The sequence below is a fragment of the Anabrus simplex genome, chromosome 6 (genome assembly GCF_040414725.1).
Source record: "Anabrus simplex isolate iqAnaSimp1 chromosome 6, ASM4041472v1, whole genome shotgun sequence".
NCBI classification, from domain to species: Eukaryota; Metazoa; Arthropoda; class Insecta; order Orthoptera; family Tettigoniidae; genus Anabrus; species Anabrus simplex.
The window spans coordinates 30,271,411-30,291,138 of NC_090270.1; the positions used below are offsets into that span (position 1 = coordinate 30,271,411).

At 41.2% G+C, this 19,728-nt stretch overlaps 1 protein-coding gene across 1 annotated transcript in view; it reads left to right on the plus strand.

Annotated features, from left to right (window-relative positions):
* The window catches only part of LOC136875434 (KH domain-containing, RNA-binding, signal transduction-associated protein 1), a 1,072,163-nt gene that overhangs the window by 1,023,373 nt on the left and 29,062 nt on the right, over positions 1-19,728 (plus strand). The gene's annotated exons all lie outside the window — the stretch shown is intronic.

The window sequence follows — 19,728 nt, forward strand, 5'->3', positions numbered from 1 at the left end:
ATTACCACTAGATGGCGCTAAAGTGTCAATTAAAAAGTTACAACGTTCGAACTAATAGACGAGATAATAGCGCTCTATGTGGGTGTGTGTAAAACTTCTGTAACGTCTATCGTTTGAGAGTCATCGACCTACCTACTTTCAGCTGAAATAGCCACACAGAAAACACTTCTCTGTTTTTAACTCACACACACAGGGTCCTGGATTTCGCTATTGCCAATCCAAATATCCCTAGAGATTTGTTTGACCATTCTCCTCATTCCCCAGTATTTAAGCGCGGGAAAAAAGTAAAGAAAGGATGGTTTTAGTTAATAGGCGCATTGCTTGCGGGAGATTGTGTTCAGCATGTACTCTATTCCCAGGAGAAATGTGTCCTCGAGGGAGACGAGAGCTATTTGTGCAGTGCTAGTGTATGTATGGAAACTGGGGAGTGACTTTGATATGAACAGTGACATTTCTACCACACGAGGAACTGTCTCGCCAATGGCTATAAAAGCAAATTGATTTTGTGCACTTTTTAGGGGAGAAATAACTTATTATCCCCATTTTTGTTGAAGTTTTAATTTAACAATGACATGATTTCGTGTGTGAAAGCAGAAATAATTAAGCTCTTCCCTAGCATTTTAATTTTAAGCAGTTTCAATCGGCAGAGATGATACTGTCATAAAATTTAAAGGCGTGAAAATGTCTAAAGTAAAATAAAAAATAATTTAATTCATCATTTCTTTTATTCTATTTCTAGATACATTTATTTTCTCTTTTTCTTTTCGATCATTTTCATCTAAGTACCACGGAAAGTAATCCTTTGCATATATCATGACTTTTCTTTTCTGACTTCCAGTAGTTCTTTATAGTTTCACTTTCTTGTTTCCTCCGTTCTTGTGTCGAGATGTTATTACCTTTCCTCTTCTCCTTCTCCTTTAAACGCTTGACATTTTCTATCATTCTTCTGTCTTGTATTATATCGTCTGTTTTTCCAATCTCTGTTACTTCGTTTGTAGCTGATGAAGTTCTGTTTGGGTCCATTTCATGACCCCAAAGGAGTATGTGAACAGTGGCATGGCGTACGTATTGGCTGCTTTGGTGAGGTGTTTAGCTGTCAGTTTCTGTAATAGTATATTATTATTATTATTATTATTATTATTATTATTATTATTATTATTATTATTATTATTATTATTATTGTGGTTTCGGCTATACCTTTGAGCTACCACCCTGTATGTTTGGTTGGTGTGTTCAGTTTGGTTCCTAAAAGACAGTTATTGGATTAGAGCTCTGAAAATCGCACCTATCCGTCTTAGTTAGGGGCAGCGTTGTATAATGTGTGAAGCGGTACCTTCTCCGTATTAGAGATTTGCATTATTCAGAGGAAGCGGAAGGGCGAGGTCCTCTTCCCTGCAGTCAAATTTGTCCGTATTAATTATTTAGATTATTTGTTCCTGCCCTGTAAACAACAGGGCACCGTTCAGTAAAGGAAATCGTGACACTTAACCCATTTAAACTGCAGTACGGAAGAGCTTCTCCCAGGTATTTAATAAATAAATCACACATTTAGAAGGTACTAAATTTAGATAAACATAACTTGTTTCTCTTCAACGTCAGACCAGGGGTTTGCAATTTGTAAGAACTCGAGGGCCACAGTGGAAACCTTAGGCATAATCCCGGGCTGCATTTTAATAATAGGGCATTTTCGTAAATTTCCGCGAATGGAACAGAGGTACCAGTATTAAATAAAATGCATATATCCATTGAAATGAAGGTTTAATAATTTTAGTTGCTTAAAAACTCTATTTTACAATTGCATAACGGAGTAAAATTAAAAATAAGCACTATTATACCCAGGACTATTGAATTTGCAAGGAAAGCACCCAACAGTATCACTTAATTTGAATTTATATTTAAAAATGACAAAAAGGAAAAAATACTAAGTACGAACCGAAATTAAAACGTAGTCAAAACTAAACTTTTTTTTTTTACAATTTGTTTTACGTCGTACCGACACAAATAGCTCTTATAGTGACGTTGGGATGGTAAAGGCCTAGTAGTGGGAAGGAAGCGGCCATGGGCTTAATTAAGGTACAGCCCCAGCATTTACCTGGAGTGAAAATGGGAAACCACTGAAAACCATCTTCAGGGCTGCCGACAGTGGGGTTCGAAACCGGATGCAAGCTTACAGCTACGCGCCCGTAACCGCAACGGCCAACTCGCCCGGTAAACAAAAAGAACAACAATTTTGTGGGAGTATGTGAAGAGAACAGCGATATATCGTTGTAAGAGCTGAGAATTCCAGCTATGTACTTCCAGGAGTAGGCCGTACTAACCTGAAAAATTCTTCGAGTGTGCAGCACTTTGTACCAGCCAATACTATCAATGAGAGAAGAACGAGATATGAAACCGCTTCTTACACCAATGACAACTGAAGTATTTTCTGGTATTTTCTGGTATTCACTGCATGCTACGTTGCATAAAATATCCGCAGTGTGGTTGTCATGGAGTTCAAGATTTGGTATGGATCTCATAGCCATTTTTATAATGGTTAAGACTTAGAACTGGCATTCGTGATGGCTCATTTACCGCCTTAATTTGGATTTTAATTTTTAAATAAAAATAATCTATTCAGACCAAGTGAATACTTAACAAAGGAAATAATATTAAAGAATGAATTAGTTCAGACTTCATCCTATAAAGGTTATAAAAGTTAATACATTTATGAACGAGCGATGAAATGTTTTTCGTAAATTTTCTTCACGGAATTCCACAGTTCTTTTTTTCAATTTGCTTTGCGTCGCACCGACACAGATAGGTTTTATGGCGACGATGGGATAGGAGAAGCCTAGGGTAGAAATGAGGCGGCCGTATTTGTGAAAATGGGAAACCACGGAAAACATTTTTAAAACCTTCGAGGGTCGACGTTTGGAAACCCCTGTTCTAGACTATGCTCAAATCTCTTTCTGTCTTCATTTAATCAATCTTATTCAAGACTACCGAGTGACTTATCCACGCGGATTGGATCACGTAGCTGTCTGCTTGCATTCGGAAGATAGCGGGTACCACACTCGCTTCTTTCTCCGTTATAGTACTTTCCCATCATCGCCATAAGACTTTTTTTGCTAGTTGCTTATCGCCACGCCAAAACTCCTGAAGGCACCTGAATCTTCAGAAAAGTACCAGAAAGGCGTGCAAATTAGTTTCACTGTTGAAATTTTACTGTATAATATGGAAATGGATGAATTTTGTTCAAGTATGTGAAAACTGAAATATATATCTAAATTCAGACTCTAAATCGTGGAATTTTGTGTCCTTTATTCCGGCATTGTCCTCCTTTTAAAACATTTTTGTCCCCTTTTTTATCTATAGCATCTGATCACCCTACATGTAGGCATCTTTCTATTTCTGCTTATGTGGTTTTGTTCTGACCCTTACTACCCGATTACACCGCTATACTGAGCTCGATAGCTGCAGTCGCTTAAGTGCGGCCAGTATGCAGTAATCGGGAGATAGTGGGTTCGAGTCCCACTGTCGGCAGCCCTGAAGATGGTTTTCCATGGTTTCCCATTTTCACACCAGGCAAATGCCGGGGCTGTACCTTAATTAAGACCATGGCCACTTCCTTCCAATTTCTAGGCCTTTCTTATCCCATCGTCACCATAAGACCTATCTGTGTCGGTGCGACGTAAAGCAAATAGCAAAACAAAAAGCAAACAAAAAAACACCGCTATGATCACCTCATCTGGCCTGGTAGCATGCTGAGCATGGGGATAGGCAGATACGTTCTTCAGTATCACTTACTTCAGATACTCCCTGCTGTCTTGTTCTCTTCTTAAAATTAAGGACATGTTGGAGGCGATGCAGACTGTGCTGATCACCACGTGGGGGTAGCGGGCTTCGCAACCATGCCAGGCCAGTGTTTCCCAGCACACGGTTATTTGAACACTGCTGCCCATGGGACTGAGGAGTCGATGACCCAGTCGTGCCCTAATGCTGACTGCACTCCACCGAAAGAACGCATCATGTGGTTACAAAGTCTTCGCTGTTGGACAGTGCATGGTTGGAAGGAGGTCGGCTGGTCTGATCAGTACAGATTCCTGCTCCATAACTTCGGCGGGCGACTGCATGTACGCTGATTTCCTTTCTGGCCATCCTATATGTTTTCAATTAGGTTTCTCTGCAAATTCATGTTTGCTTGCTAATCTTCTGAATTTTTTCTGTTTTGAATGATGTCTTCGATAATATCAGATTCTTGTAAATCTTCGTTTATTTCCAATAAACAATTGTTGAGGTTTTTCAAAGATTTACATTTTCCTTTGTCAGAGACCGCCTGGTGGCCATGGTCGTTAAGGCGTTGAAGTCTAAACGGTCTGACACCGTGGTTAGCCGGTTCGAGTCCCGTTGGTCGAAAAAAGTTTCACCACTAGAATGTTGGCTGAAGGGTAAGAGAGGTGGTAGTATACAGTTTATAATCACTAGATTGCGTGCCAGAGACCTGGATTAAATTCCAAACCTCTCCGCAGTGCTCATATGGAGTGAGGGCATATGACGCTGTTGATGGTGATTCTTCCGTGGGATGGATTTGTTAAGACTTGATTAGAACCCTTTGTGCTATTCGACAGGAGTAGGCTATGTGCCGGCACCGGGTTTCACCCTCTTCCTTCCTACTCCGAATCATATATTACGTTATTCATTTCATCTCATTAACCCCTCCGATGAGGTTGATGTCAAGAAGGGTTATCCGGTCGTAAAAAGCCCTCCACGACAGATTTATCTGTCGTCATACCCGACCCCGTAGAGAAGCGAGACATACAGATGTTTCTCTGTCAGCCTGTTCTTATCCATTCTGCCGAGGTGGGACTGGTTTTTCTCTGGCTACTCCGGATATCTCTGCCATCTTTAATTCCAGTAACACTCTCCAGTACCATTTCATTTCACCTGTCAGTCATTAATCATTGCACCAGAGGAGTGCGACAGGCTTCCGCAACCGGCACATTTCCTATCCTCGCCGCAAGATGGGGACTTCATTCCATTCTTGACCCGGTCGAATGACTGGTAACAGGCTGTGGATTTTCATTATCATTGCTTGCGATGGCTTTTCAATGGCCTTCACATTTATTCTCTGTTTTCTAGGATCTCTGCTCCCTAAATCCACCTAATTTAGCGTACCGTTAAAAGTACCATATAAACTCATGTCTCTGTGGTAGCCCGTGATGTTGGGAACATAGATTATCAGCAAACACGGCAATCAGCATAGTGTACACTACCGGGAGATATAATTCTCTTTTAGTTATTACTCTTGAATAAACAGCCATTAGCCATCCATTATGAAACATTTATGTAATTAGGGTTTTAGCCGTTGTTTGGACTGAATGCAGTTTAATACAGTTATCTGCATCAGAGCGGCGATGGAAAACAAAAGAAGTCGAAACTAAAACTGAGCACAATGGATGCAAATAATTTCTAAAAGAAGGAATTAGATCACTATTGTTCACGGGGAATCTGTAAATAATCTTTTACGTAAATGTTGTGCCAGTACAAAGGCCTGCAAAATAACAACAATCACTTCTCTAATTAGTAAACCGGACTAAAATTTGTGAAGAATAATTAACTTGTCCCAAAAGATTTTATCCCCAGTGTATTTATGAGGGATTTCTGCATGGACGTGCTGGCAATAGCGATCAGCAACATCGAGTAAATTTCTTTTTTCTCCTTCTTCATTCCTGGCCGTCTATGTGCCCATAACAGACGCTCCCGCGTATCACTCAGCGTCGGCTCTTCTGATCTTCAGAGAGTAATTCCTTTCGGTTTGATGTTCGCGGCATTTGAATGCGGTTTCTCTTCAAAGCGTTTTCGGTCGTTTGCCACCAGGTTGCTCTAGGACTTTCTCGTCCTACCCTTGGTTCCTCGATGTCAAGATCTCTCTGTTGTACGAGGCCGTACCAGCGCAACCGCTGCTGCTCCAGTTTCTCAGTGATAGGGGCAGTGTTAAACGATTCTCGCACGTGCTTATTGAGCTATCGGCCAGAGTGACACCCACTGAGCATCGTAGCATACGCATCATCTCCGTGACGTGCATTTGCTGATCGTGCTTTTTTCTGTCTTCCCCAGCATTCAGAACCGTAAATGTGGGCAGGTCTGATGACAGCCCTATATAACCTGCCTTTCTGCTTTATAGGCATCTGCCTGTCACACAAGGAACCTGTCAGAAAACGCCATTTCGTTTGTTCAACATTGATGTGGGGGCTTCACATAGTAATTGGTCGTGGTATCGGTGGCAATAACAGAGCCTGTGTACTTGAATTTGTCCTTAATTACATTTTTTCATGCGTTGAAATTGGATGACTTTCTAAAAATTACAAACTTGGATGTTGTGATTCTTTCCTTATGCATGCATTTATTCTCCAGCGTATGTTTTATACCCTGATGAGTAATTGAATTAGAGATGCCTGGCTAGTAGCATGTAACCCTACCGACGATGTCAGTGCGGCGTGACAGGGACTCAACAAGATACCGGAAGCGCGGGAAGCCATACTGTTCCTTGACCACTACACAGCCTCCCATAATGTACAGAAAGTGTTCGGAGCACGGTCAACGGCGCGCACACCTTGATGTATTAACAAAGACGCACACAAAATAATGCCAGATGTGTCCACTAATTTATTCAAAAATTATATTTACATCTACATAAACGCACTAATAAACTGCCATATTGAAACAAAACACTACTAAGAAGAATAACAAGAAGACTGCATCAGTTGCATGTCAACTACCAATCTGACAAAAATCACATACTTGACACTCGGCTGACAAGTCTCATTAAAACAACTTAACTCTATCCTCAAGACTGCCTCTTTATATACGTTGCCTGGCCAGACTTCTAGAATAATATGACATAACATGTTTTCTCGTAAATTTGAGAGTCTCCAATAGCCTATCTACAATGTAAGGAACTTCCTACATATTTCTAGTCGCACATAGCATTCTTCTGGACTTGTTACAGTGTGTGGCACAATGTTACATTGGATTATACACAATATACACAGGTAATAGTACATTATATACCATTAATTATGTGTTCTTACATCAAAATAATCTCATATAACACAAATATACGGCGGATGTTTCATGACATAACCTCACAAATAATACGATCATGATTATACAAAATGAGGTTCATACAGAACTACGTAAATCATAATACTAATACTAAATGGATGTAAACACTTCACAGCCATACCTCACAAGTCAAAATAATAATAATAATAATAATAATAATAATAATAATAATAATAATAATAATAATCTTCTTCTTTTTCTACCGCTTATCCCACACCTGTGGGGTCGCGGGTGCGAACTGTGTCGCACATGTGGATTTGGCCCTGTTTTACGGCCGGATGCCCTTCCTGACGCCAACCCTATATGAAGGGATGTAATCACTATTGCGTGTTTCTGTGGTGGTTGGTAGTGTAGTGTGTTGTGTGAATATGAAGAGGAAAGTGTTGGGACAAACACAAACACCCAGTCTCCGGGCTAGAAGAATTAATCAGAGACGATTAAAATCCCCGAACCGGCCGGGAATCGAACCCGGGACCCTCTGAACCGAAGGCCAGTACGCTGACCGTTCAGCCAACGAGTCGGACATAATAATAATAATATTTTCATTATTTACCCATGGGTTAAATCATATTGTTTCCAAGTTATATTAGTCCATTACACTTGCGTCAACCTCTCTCGACAGCATCCTAGATTGAGACTGAGATCGGGTGACCTGAGGGACCAGTCAAGCATCCTCATGACCACACAGCCAATCACCCAGAATTCTGGAGCAACTGGATGGTGCATTCTCTTATTGTAAGTACAGATCTTCAGCAGTTGGACGGTAACAAATGTGTGGACATGATATGACAGCAGGATTCTGTATCATTCATCGGCGAAGGACCTAGTCAGATGTACCAAGGTTACAGACTTGACGCCTACAATGATCATGGGCATCAGGTGGACATGATGCTCTAAGAAACAGTGGGGGATGGTGTAGTTGGAACATGTAAAACATTTGTAAAATGTAGATACAAAAGTGTGCATGTATATGTCTACGCCTTAGTCCTGCTTCTTGACATGGTGTCGGAGATGAGGTGAGATAAAACTGTATAACATGTTTTATAGGGCCGGATGCGCTTCCTATCTCCAACGTAACCTCCAAGCTAATGAAGATGACATGAATGACGGTGAATTAAATTGTAAAATGAGATGGAAGGAATGGTCTGAGGCCTTGGAATAGGAACTGTACAGCAAGCAGTTCGGCAAGGTTGTTCGCTCTCACCAATTATTTATAATGCATACTCACAAAAAGCAATAGATGAAGTAAATCTTAATTTGCTAATGACTGGAGGTCTCAAGATTCAAGGAAAAAAGTTACCATGCTTCGCTTTGCAGGTGATATCGCAGTTCTGGCAGAAAACGGAGATAACCTTATCTAAATCGACTTTCAACCTATTACGTCGTGTTACGTACTTATAGTACGTGTTGAAGAGATGTTGAGTACAGGAAAAATTGGGCAACCGGAGATCAGTGGGATCCGAACCCACAACCTCCCGATTTCGCGTCGGTTGCTCTACCAATTGAGCTATGGTGGCCTAGGTTATCTTTGTTCTGTTGGAAAGGATCTAAGCTACAGGCCTGCCACTACTGCCATCACACTGTAGAGTGCGTTTAAGTCGCCCGTTGAGGGATAAGTCAATGAATAATGAATTTTCACGACAGCATTCTCCGGTTGGTCATTTTTGTTCTGTACATAACATATCTTCAACACGTACTACATATACGTAACAAGACCTAATAGGTTGCAAGTCTACTTCGATTACAATGCAGTCGTGAAAATTCAATATTAATCGAAGACGATCTGAGTTACATATTAGCAGAAATGGAATCCACATTCAACAAATGTAAAATGATGATCAATAAAATGATGATCAAAGTCCTCTGTAGTATGAATCTCCTCGTTGTACTTTAAATGGAGAACAGTTGACAAATGCACAGGAGTTCAATTATCTTGGTAGCAAAATAACAGCAGGTGGAAGAAGTAGAAGAGAAATAGTCAGCTCCATTAACCGAGCCAAAATAGCGTTCAACATAAAAGGAAAGCTTTTTATACGGAAAAACATGAATATGAGCCTCAGGAAACTTCTTTTGGATATACAGGGTGTTTCAAAAATAGGGGGCATAATTTCAGGTGTGTATTGGTTACATGTAGACAATCAAAATAGTGCATTACAACATGTGTCCGGAAATGCTTCATTTCCGAGTTATGGCGTTCACAACACTGAACTTCACCTGAACGTTTTTCTTCCGCAGGTCATTGTCATTACAGAAGATGTTCGAAATGTCCACCTCCTGCTTGAATACAGACCTCACATCGATCTCTCATTGACCTGCGAACACGATCCCAAACGCCAGGAATATTGCATATGTCCTCACACGATGCCACAATTCTATTCCGAAGGGTTCCCACATCAGGCAGCGGAGACGAATACACCGATGATTTTAAATGGCCCCACAAGTAGAAAACGAGAGGCTTCAGATCAGGTGAGCATGGAGACCAAGCAATCAGGTCACCTCTACCTATCCATCGATCAGGAAACAGTCGATCCAAGTCAATGAGACATCTATGTGAGGTCTGTATTCAAGCAGGAGGTGGACATTTTGAACATCTTCTGTAATGACAATGACCTGCGGAAAGAAAACGTTCCGGTGAAGTTCAGTGTTGTGAAGGCCATAACTCGGAAACGAAGCATTTCCAGACACATGTGTTAATGAACTATTTTGATTGTCTACATATAACAAATACGTACCTGAAATTATGCCCCCCATTTTTGAAACACCCTGTATATGTGTGGAGCGTACTGTTGTATGCTAGTGAAACCTGGACTCTTAGCTTGGCTGATAAGAAAAGTATAGTAGCCTCTGAAATATGGTGCTATAGAAAAATACTGAAAATTCCATGGGTTGACAAAATCACTAATGAAGAAACACTGAGTAGGATTGGAGAGGAGCTATGTTTATGGAATATGCTTACTCACCGAAGAGACAAAATGACTGGGCATATCTTGAGGTATGAAAGTCTTCTGCACACAATACTGGACGGCAGTGTGGAAGGAAAGTACTGTAGAGCGTCTAAGGTATATAAAACAGATCATTTACGACAAGGGTTGTGATAATTACTTGGACTTGAAGAGACTAGCCACAGACCGGAGTTCATGGAAAGCCGTTTCAAACTAATATTCGGAATGAACACCACAGATCAAGGAAAATAGGAATCAACAGAAAAAGTTTCTCTGAAGAGCTGACGGTAGGTTTCTAAAACGATTCTCAGGAGAGCTGACGGTAGGTTTCGAAAACGATTCTCAGGACAGCTGGCGGTAGGTTTCTAAAACAATTCTCAGGACAGCTGACGTTAGGTCTCAAAAACGATTCTCAGGACAGCTGGCGGTAGGTTTCGAAAACGATTCACAGTTCAGCTGACAGTAGATTTCCAAAACAATACTCAGGACAGCTGACGGTAGGTTTCGAAGACGATTCTCAGGACAGCTGACGGTAGGTTTCGAAGACGATTCTCAGGACAGCTGACGGTAGATTTCGAAAACGACTCTCAGGACAACTGACGGTAGATTTCGAAAACGATTCTCAGGACAGCTGACGGTTGGTTTCGAAGCCACTCGTCACCTGAATAGAGTACTTGGTTCTGTAGCCGTAGCGCGTTCACACGTGCGGTCCCTCACCTCGTTATTTGGAAACATACATTGTACATATGATTTAGGGGGTCTTACTGCCGATATCACTGTATCTTCTTATTCTTCCTAGCGTTTTCCCGCTGGTGCAGGGTCCGCTGTTCTAATATTGGCTCGCCATTTGGCACATTCTTGAGCATTATGAGGTCCTAAGTCCAGAGTCTTCATATCAGCTTTCACTGTGTCATGACAACGCTGCTTTGGTCGTCCGCGTGGCTGTTGGCCTTTAATATCAAAGGTGTGATTGAAATTTGCAACGTACATTTTCATTAAAATCGTACTGTTGTTTCAGCACTTATCATAACCTAATGCCGATGGTTATCAATCCATATTGAGCAAGTGGCTGTGCTGTTAGGGTCGCGCAGCTGTGAGCTTGCATTCGGGAGATAGTCGGTTCGAATTCCACCATCGGCAGCTATGAAAATGGTTTTTCGTTGTTTCTCATTTTCACACTACAATAATGCTGGGATTGTACCTTAATTAAGGCCATGGCCACTACTTACCTGATCCCAGCCCTCTCCCCTCGTGCCTTTGCCGAAAACCTTTGATGTGTTTCTGCCAGTTTCTCTGGAGTTATTTTACGTATGTGCCACTGAATACAGTATAACGATCCTTCACATAGCCGTAATAAAAAGGCCTCTCAGCCTGGCAGATAAATTATGCTCGTACTTTTCCGGCTACGTAGTAATTTGAAATTAATCATTATCTCAGTGACCGCACATTTTGCAGTCTATCCTCGATATCTCGATTCACCTCGGGAGTTGAATTTTATTTCGAGTTATCGAAATTTCAGGATATAGAGAATTCCCACCTTTTAGGATTGTACGTAATCGAATGACCTGCAATTACTGCATGATACTGTCATAAGTGTAATTTAACCATTTAAAAATAACGTTTTCTTATGTCCCACTAACTACTTTGGCGGTTTTTGGAGACGCCGCGATGCCCGAAATTAGCCCAGCAGGAGTTCTTTTACGAGCCAGTAAATCTACCGACACGAGACTGACGTATTTGAGCACCTTCAAATACCACTGGACTGAGCTAGGATCGAACCTGCCAAGTTGGGGTCAGATGGCCAGCGCCTCAACCGTCTGAGCCACTCAGCGCGGCTTATATATACTGGAAGTATTTTGTTATTTTAATTACAACACTTCTTATAGCAAGTTGTTGAAGACAGATACATACACTAGGTTTCAACAACAGTTATTGCTTTAAAAACATTTACCGGGCGAGTTGGCGGTGGGGTTAGGGGCGCGCGGCTCTGAGCTTGCATCCGGGAGATAGTGGGTTCGATACCCACTGTCGGGAGCCCTGAAGATGGTATTCTGTTGTTTCTCATTTTCATAGCAGGTCAGTGCTGGGGCTGTACCTTAATTAAAGCCACGACGGCTTCCTTCCAACCTCTAGGGCTTTCCTATCCCGTCGTCGCCATAAGACCTATCTGTGTCGGTGTGACGTAAAGTCACTAGCAAAAGAAAAAGAAAAGAAACATTTACATTTGACTGACTCTTTATGTAGGATTGAAGAATAGTAAGTGCATTTACCGCCTGGTCTAGTAATAATAATAATTTCGTGTGGCTATTTCTAGCCGAGTGCAGCCCTTGTAAGGCAGACCCTCCGGTGAGGGTGGGCGGCATCAGCCATGTGTGGGTAACTGCGTGTTATTGTGGTGGAGGATAGTGTTGTGTGTGGTGTGTGAGTTGTAGGGATGTTGGGAACAGCACAGACACCCAGCCCCCGGGCCATTGGAATTAACCAATGAAGGTTAAATTTCCCGACCCGGCCGGGAATCGAACCCGGGACCCTCTGAACCGAAGGCCAGGACGCTGACCATTCAGTCAACGAGTCGGACGCCTGGTCTAGTGACGATCCAGGAGAGGGTATAAACAGCTCCAACTGCCTGTGGTCAACGTACCTCGGGTATACAGATAAGATATACTGTAGTACGTTAAGGAACAATAACACACAAACATTAAATGCCGTATTGTAAAGTTATTGTAAAAAATTTCAGTTACTGAATATTTTGAGCGTCTATGTTGGAAACGTTTGCTTCGAGAAATGGAGAAATTCATGTAATCGAATTTCTTGTAATAGACAAATAATTACACCTGAAGAATAGAACAGGTGGTAGGGAAACTGAAATTATTTCGAGGTACAAGAAATACGGGTAATGGAGGTTCGACTGCAAATATTGTGTTCATTTAATTTTTTATTAGTTGTATGGCAACAAAGCGAAAGATTCTTTTCTTTTATTCGTCTGTTCCAATTGCTCTAAAATGCATTACACTTCGTAAAGAAGATATTGGCAAATTAAATGATGCACTGGAAATTTGGTTGAATTTCAGTACAGCACGTATATAATCCGAACAATTCAATTTGAGCGCCTGTAAAGCTACCTGACAAATACCCGACAGTTTAAGGATTATAGTTATATGGCATTGAGCGCTAGTGTCATTAATTCTAACACTGATCCACGGAAATGGAGCTGTGTGCGCTTTTACGCCAGTTTCAAAACACAAATTGGGAGCACGTGGTATCTGAATGATTTCACAACTACATTCTCACTGAAGAGGTAAAGGCAAATGCCAACCAATGCATAACAGATTCCTAGATATGAAAAATCACATCACTTTCCTGCAGATTCCAGACAAAACGCCAAGGTTCCGTGACTAAAAACACATTATCAGTAGTACGTAACATTTTCAGATTACTTTCTTTCAAAGTGAAAAGGCGTATGTTTTACGTAAACTGAAGTCACGTTTACATTGTAGCCTAGAGAATATTGTGTCCTTAAAGTTATTTAATATCACCTGATTTTTAAATTACAGTTTATAATATCAGCAAATACGAAAATTATTCTGGCAAAAATCGTATTAAATACAACTTCTCTTTATTCATATGATAATTCGCAATGTATCAGAGTTGTTTTGAGAAGTGCTTCGTTAATTAGACAGAAGTAGGGATATATTTCGTCTACGTAACTGTAGAGTTGGTGGTGGTGATTATTGTTTTAAGAGGACGTACAGATAGGAAATCTTTCTCTATTATCACTAAGTGGAGGGAAAAAGGAAGAGCTCCATTACTTCGAATAATGAAGTATCAGCAAAAAGGAAGCGAAGGGGCAGGGAGGTCGTGAAATTGAGAGTTCCTAGGCCTAGCAAAACCTAATACCGTCGGGGCGGGGAGAGAAAAAGAGTTGACCAAGGGAGGTCGGATAGAGAAGATACATGTAAGAAGTCTGACACAAGTAAGTAGCAGCAATGCCAGACTCAAATACTCAACTGTATTACCACAACAGATTCAAAAATAAAACTACAAACTTAAGGATAATAGTCTCTCTTTCTTTCTTAATCCGGTCACCCTCCAGGGTTGGTCTTTCTCTCGGACTCACCCTCAAGGACAGTGTCTTGGAGCGTGAGACTTAGAGTCGGCGATAAAACTGGCGAGGAGGACCAGTACCTCGCCCAGGTGACCTCACCTGCTGCACTGAACATGGGCCTTGTTAGGGAATGGAAAGATCGGAAGGGATAGACAAGGAAGAGGCAAGGAATTGGCCGTGGCCTTAAGTTAGGTACCATCCCGGCATTTCGCAGGAGGAGGGGTCGGAAACCACGGAAAACCACTTTGAGGATGCCACTCTCTACTGAGTTGACCTCTCGAGACTGAGTGGACCACGTTCCAGCCCTCGTATCACTTTTCATATTTCGTGGCAGAGCTGGGAATCGAACCCAGGCCTCCAGAGGTGGCAGCTAACCACACTAACCACTATACCGTAGAGCGGACATAATGATAATAATAATATGCCTCGGCTACCGAGTGCAGACATTTTAATGTGACGCCATCTGGCTGCTTGCTCGTCAATTTCGAAGTTGCGTTTTACTCCAGGCCTACTAGATGGCAAAGTAAACAGAATCTCTCTTGGGCGTCTGTGGCTGAGTTTTTAATGAATTTTGTCGGGTAACACCAAATGTGTCACCAGAGATCGTTTACATGGCGACATAGTACGACATGGTGCGTCGAATGGACTTTTTTCCGCCCTGCACAAATACGACTACCTCTGCCGAGTTTGAACCCGCTATCTTGTGATCCGGAGGCCGACACTCAACCACTGATACACATGGGGAGCCAGTTTAAAGATAATTTATGTTGTATTAAGACAATTTCTAGTAGAACTACATATTTAACGGAGCCTTACACAAGTCCGTAGAGCAGGACGTAATAAGTAAATTGTCCGACTCATTTTCTGAACAGTCAGCGTTGAAGCTCAGAGGGTCCCGGGTTCGATTCCCGGCCGGGAATCATCTCTGATTGATTCTTCTGGCCCGGGGACTGGGTGTTTGTCCCAACACTTTCCTCTTCATATTCAAACAACACACTACACTACCAACCACCAAAAAAACACGCAATAGTGATTACATCCCTCCATATAAGGTTGGCGTCAGGAAGGGCATCCGGCCATAAAACAGGACCAAATCCAAAACGTGCGGCACAGTTCGCACCCGCGATCCCACATGTGTCGGAAAGGCGGTATAAAAAGAAGAACGTAATAAGTCAATAACATATCAACTAAATCGATTTTACAATTTTACTGATCGTGGTGATTATTGTTTTAAAAGGAAGTACAATTGGGCATCCATCCTATATTAACACTAATCAGTGGAAAAAGTGAATGGGTCCGACACTTCAAAAAATGAAGGTATAGGCCAGGGCCTCTCAAACGCCCAAAATCTTACGCGTGTAAATCGAGGTCCAGATCCACTGTGCATCGGTCCGACTCGGCTCAACTCGGGTTGACTCGGATGGTACAGTGCGCCGAGAGCGACGAAGCGTTCGGTGATAGAAGGCTTGTTTATCAGTGAAACAGATAAGCGCAAGACAACAACATAATAATGGAGCAACCTGTTTCGAAGAAACCAAAGATTTCCGAAAATACATTTCAATCGAACTGAGAACTTTCGTATTTTTTCTCAGTCGTGATGATAAAGCCATATGCTTTATCTGTGGGACAATAACTACAAAGGCTTTGCTCGAATTCTACGAGAATTTGTCGAAGAAAGATTTTCCTAAGCTGCATCGAGAAGCAGCTATCTGTATGTTTGGTTCCACATGCAAAGGTGAAAGCCTTTGTTCTGTTTTGACTTGTACGAAAACTAGATTGCGTGCTAGTATTTCTGATTGTAGTTTTAAGAACGCTCTCAGAATTGCTGTCTGCCGATCCCTTGTTCCAGACATTACTGGTATAATTGCAAAGAAAAAGGAAAAGAAGAGCTAAAGAAGATAAATTGTCTGCTCAAACTAAACTGATAGACGAGTTTTATAACACTTATAACATTGTCTCCGCTCACCACACATAAACATTTCGCAGTGAGGGGAGAATCGGGGTGGAAGGTGAAGAAGGCGGAGACAGGCCGAACGGGTGAGTCAGATGTAGGGAAAGAGGAGTAGGGGTTTGCACTCTGGTCAACCTAGTGAAGTCTTCTCGTGCACCTTACGCCGTGCAGTGCACTGGCGCATGCACCCTGTGAGACCCTGGTATAGGCCATAGAAAGAAAATGGCCACAAAATCCGTGAAAACGGAAGACTCCCTAGGCCTCAAAACGTCGGAAAGGAACAAGAGTTGACCACGGAATATCGGATAGGATAAATGAAAGTGAGGAGCCTGCCACAAGTCAGTGGAAGCAATGTCAAGACTCGGCTGAGACAGCCGTGGTCGCAATCCACGCTTTCAAATTCAAAGCCCCTTGGGGGTCATTTTATTCGCCTCTTACGACAGGAGATACCGTGTGTGCTATTCTACTGCCCCCACCCACAGTGGGACAATGGTACTGACATTATCTACGGAAAATAGAGCTTTGATGTTAATAAACTACATTTATGTTTATTCATGCAATAAGTCAGAAAGTTCCAGAGCTTTTTTTTTTTTCAGAAATGCACCGTCAAGTTAGAAGAGCTAGAGACTCACATGAGTGAGTGGATGTTTTTTGTTGTTTTCTGCTGGTTTCCCCGGATACATAAGACAGATGGCTAGCGCTATATCACGCTGCATTCATGAATACGGGACGGAATATCTGCGAGGATCTTGTATGCTGATCGTAAACTCTGCTACGACTATAAATAACTTGATGGACAGGCTCCTTGGTATCGGCTTGCCTTACGGAAGCGCTCTTCCTCGTCGACGGTGGTTTTCAGAAATACACACAAATCTGCAAGTTAATCAAATTTGTAAGATTTGATCATTTTGAAGCTTTTTAGGTTTATTCATCCATATCATAAAGGCAAGGCCTTGTCGCTGCAACCACATGTCTCTCCTCTGCTGAGCCTTTCAGGCCAACATATTTTTTTTTTCAAATTCAGCCTGTCCTTCACGGAATCCAGATACTTCCTCCTCGGATTTCCTCTTCCCTTCTTACCCAGAACTTTTCCATCCAGCATATTCGTGAGGAATGTGTTATGTCGAAGTATGTGGCCAAGGAATTTGGGTTTCCTCTTTTCTACAGTGTCGATCAATTACTTGTTTTATGTATTTCCTTAAGGACGCCATTGTTTGACTTTTTCTCTGTCCAACTAATTTTCAGCATCCTCTTCCACATCCACATTTCCATTGCTTCCAGGTGTTTTATATCCTGTTTTACTAAGACCCATGTTTCGCAAACATGCAACAAACTCCACACAAACATTTCGGCAAATTATATCATAATTTTAATGTTCCTGCTTGTCAGAAGCTCTTTCTTGTTACTGAAGGCTTGTTTAACTAGAGCAATCCTCTTCCAGATTTCTGTGGTGCACCTGTTGTTCTGAGTGACAATGCTTCCCAAGTAGAAAAATTGACTTACTTGTTGTACAGTTTTATTTTATTAGTATCTCCTCAGTTGATTTCTTGACGACTAATACTTTCGTTTACGAGGTGTTCAGTTTTTATTTTGATTCTTGTAGTGTTGACGTTAAAACTCGTAGCATTTTACTTATTTCTCTCTCTGAATCTGCAATTAATTCAATGTCATCAGCATACCTTATACAGTGCATTTCGAAAAATGAAGGTATCAGCCAAAGAAAGGCCACGAAGGGCGTGAAAATGAAAGACTCCCTAGGCCTCCATACCTAATACTGTCGAGGTCAGAAAAGTACAAGAGTTGACGAAGTTGCTAATTTGAAATATATATATATCCCTGAAGGAAAAAATCGAATCAGTTTAAAACTATTCACCTCAATTCCGTAGAAAATTTATTTTCTTTAAGACTTAGTATAGTCTACATTCCTTCTGTCATTATTTTGTACACGTGTACACAGAAATTGTTTCTCGATATAAACAAAGCATGGCTTCCTCGCTTAACGTATTGCTACAGCTAGAAAGCCCGCTTCAAGACTGTTGTGATAGAAATGGGCACAGTGTTGGATAAATATCAATCACTGCACGTTCATTCCCTTTTCGGTACTGGAGCTGCTTTCAACACTCCATCCCCTCATTTTCAGTACTCGAGTGGGGCAATGCTGATTGATTGTATCGGGACACTATTTCTGTGCATGCGTGTACCTCAAAACATGCAGATAGTCGGATACAAATCCATTAGTGAGGCTCCGTGGATAACTGGTTAGCACTGAGCGAGTTGGCCATGTGGTTAGGGTAGCAAAGCTGTGAGCTTTCATTCGGGGGGTAGCGGGTTTAAACCCCACTGTCGGCAGCGCTGAAGATGGTTTTCCATTTTCACAACAAACAAGTGTTGTACCCTACTTAAGGCCACGGCGGCTTCCTTCCCACACATAGCCCTTTCCTATCCCATCGTCGCTATCTGCGGTGCGATGTAAAGCAAATTGTAAAATGATGAAAACAACTTGTTATCATGATGGTCTTTGGACCTAGTGATCCCAAGTTTGATTTCTGGCCAGATGGAGAATTTTGACTTTCAATGGCTATTACCCCGTGTGGATGGGGTGGTAAACCATATTCACGGTATCTCCTGGATGAAATGGTAGAAAATTTAATCATTAATTACCTACGTTATTGATCTTATCGAAAAGTACTACCGTACATAACGGAAGATAAGAGAGAATACAATTTCCGATCTTTTATGTCTTACCGTACCGACTATGATAATATAATTGACGAATTTCGACTTTCGGGGCTTATTCCATATCCACGCCTTGCACTGCTAACATGGAAACTTATCTCTATATAAAATAGAGTTTTGTCTGTACATTGTTCAGAATTTGACAAGAATTGCGTTTTTGTATCAATCGTGTCCACAGTAACAAAGAAATTCACTTTTTAATTCTCCGTAATTTCTGTCTGTCTGTCTGTCTGTCTGTCTGTCTGTCTGTATGTATGTATGTATGTATGTATGTATGTATGTATGTATGTATGTATGTATGTATGTATGTATGTATGTATGTTTGTACGCGCATCACGAGAAAATGGCTGAAGATAATTTAATGTAAATCGGTATGTAAAGTCAGGGAATGAGGCTCTACAATCTAGGCCATAAATAATTTTATACATGCTGCATGAAATGGTAGTTTAGGGAAGGGGCGTTTTTAAAAAAATACCTATCTTATTGGTCCTGTCGAAACGTACTACATAAGAAAAGTTATAGAGAATATAATTTCCGAACATTTATATCTTGATACAGTTATCGTACTGCCTATGGTAACAGGATTAATGAATTTAGACGTCTGATGCTTAGTCCATATCAACGCCGAGCATTGATAACATGGAAATGTTGTTCAGCGTGTTAATTGGCGATGGTTTCTGCCATGACAGTCTTAAGGTGTAAAACTGTGTGGTCATCGGTTAATATTAACAAGGAAAAAATGTGAAGATGATTATAAAAAATGAGAAAAAATGTCGTAAAAGAACGATGGCTTGAATAATAAGAGAAGAGGAAGGAAGAAATAAATAAATAAATAAATAAATAAATAAATAAATAAATAAATAAATAAATAAATAAAGCAAGAAAGAAAG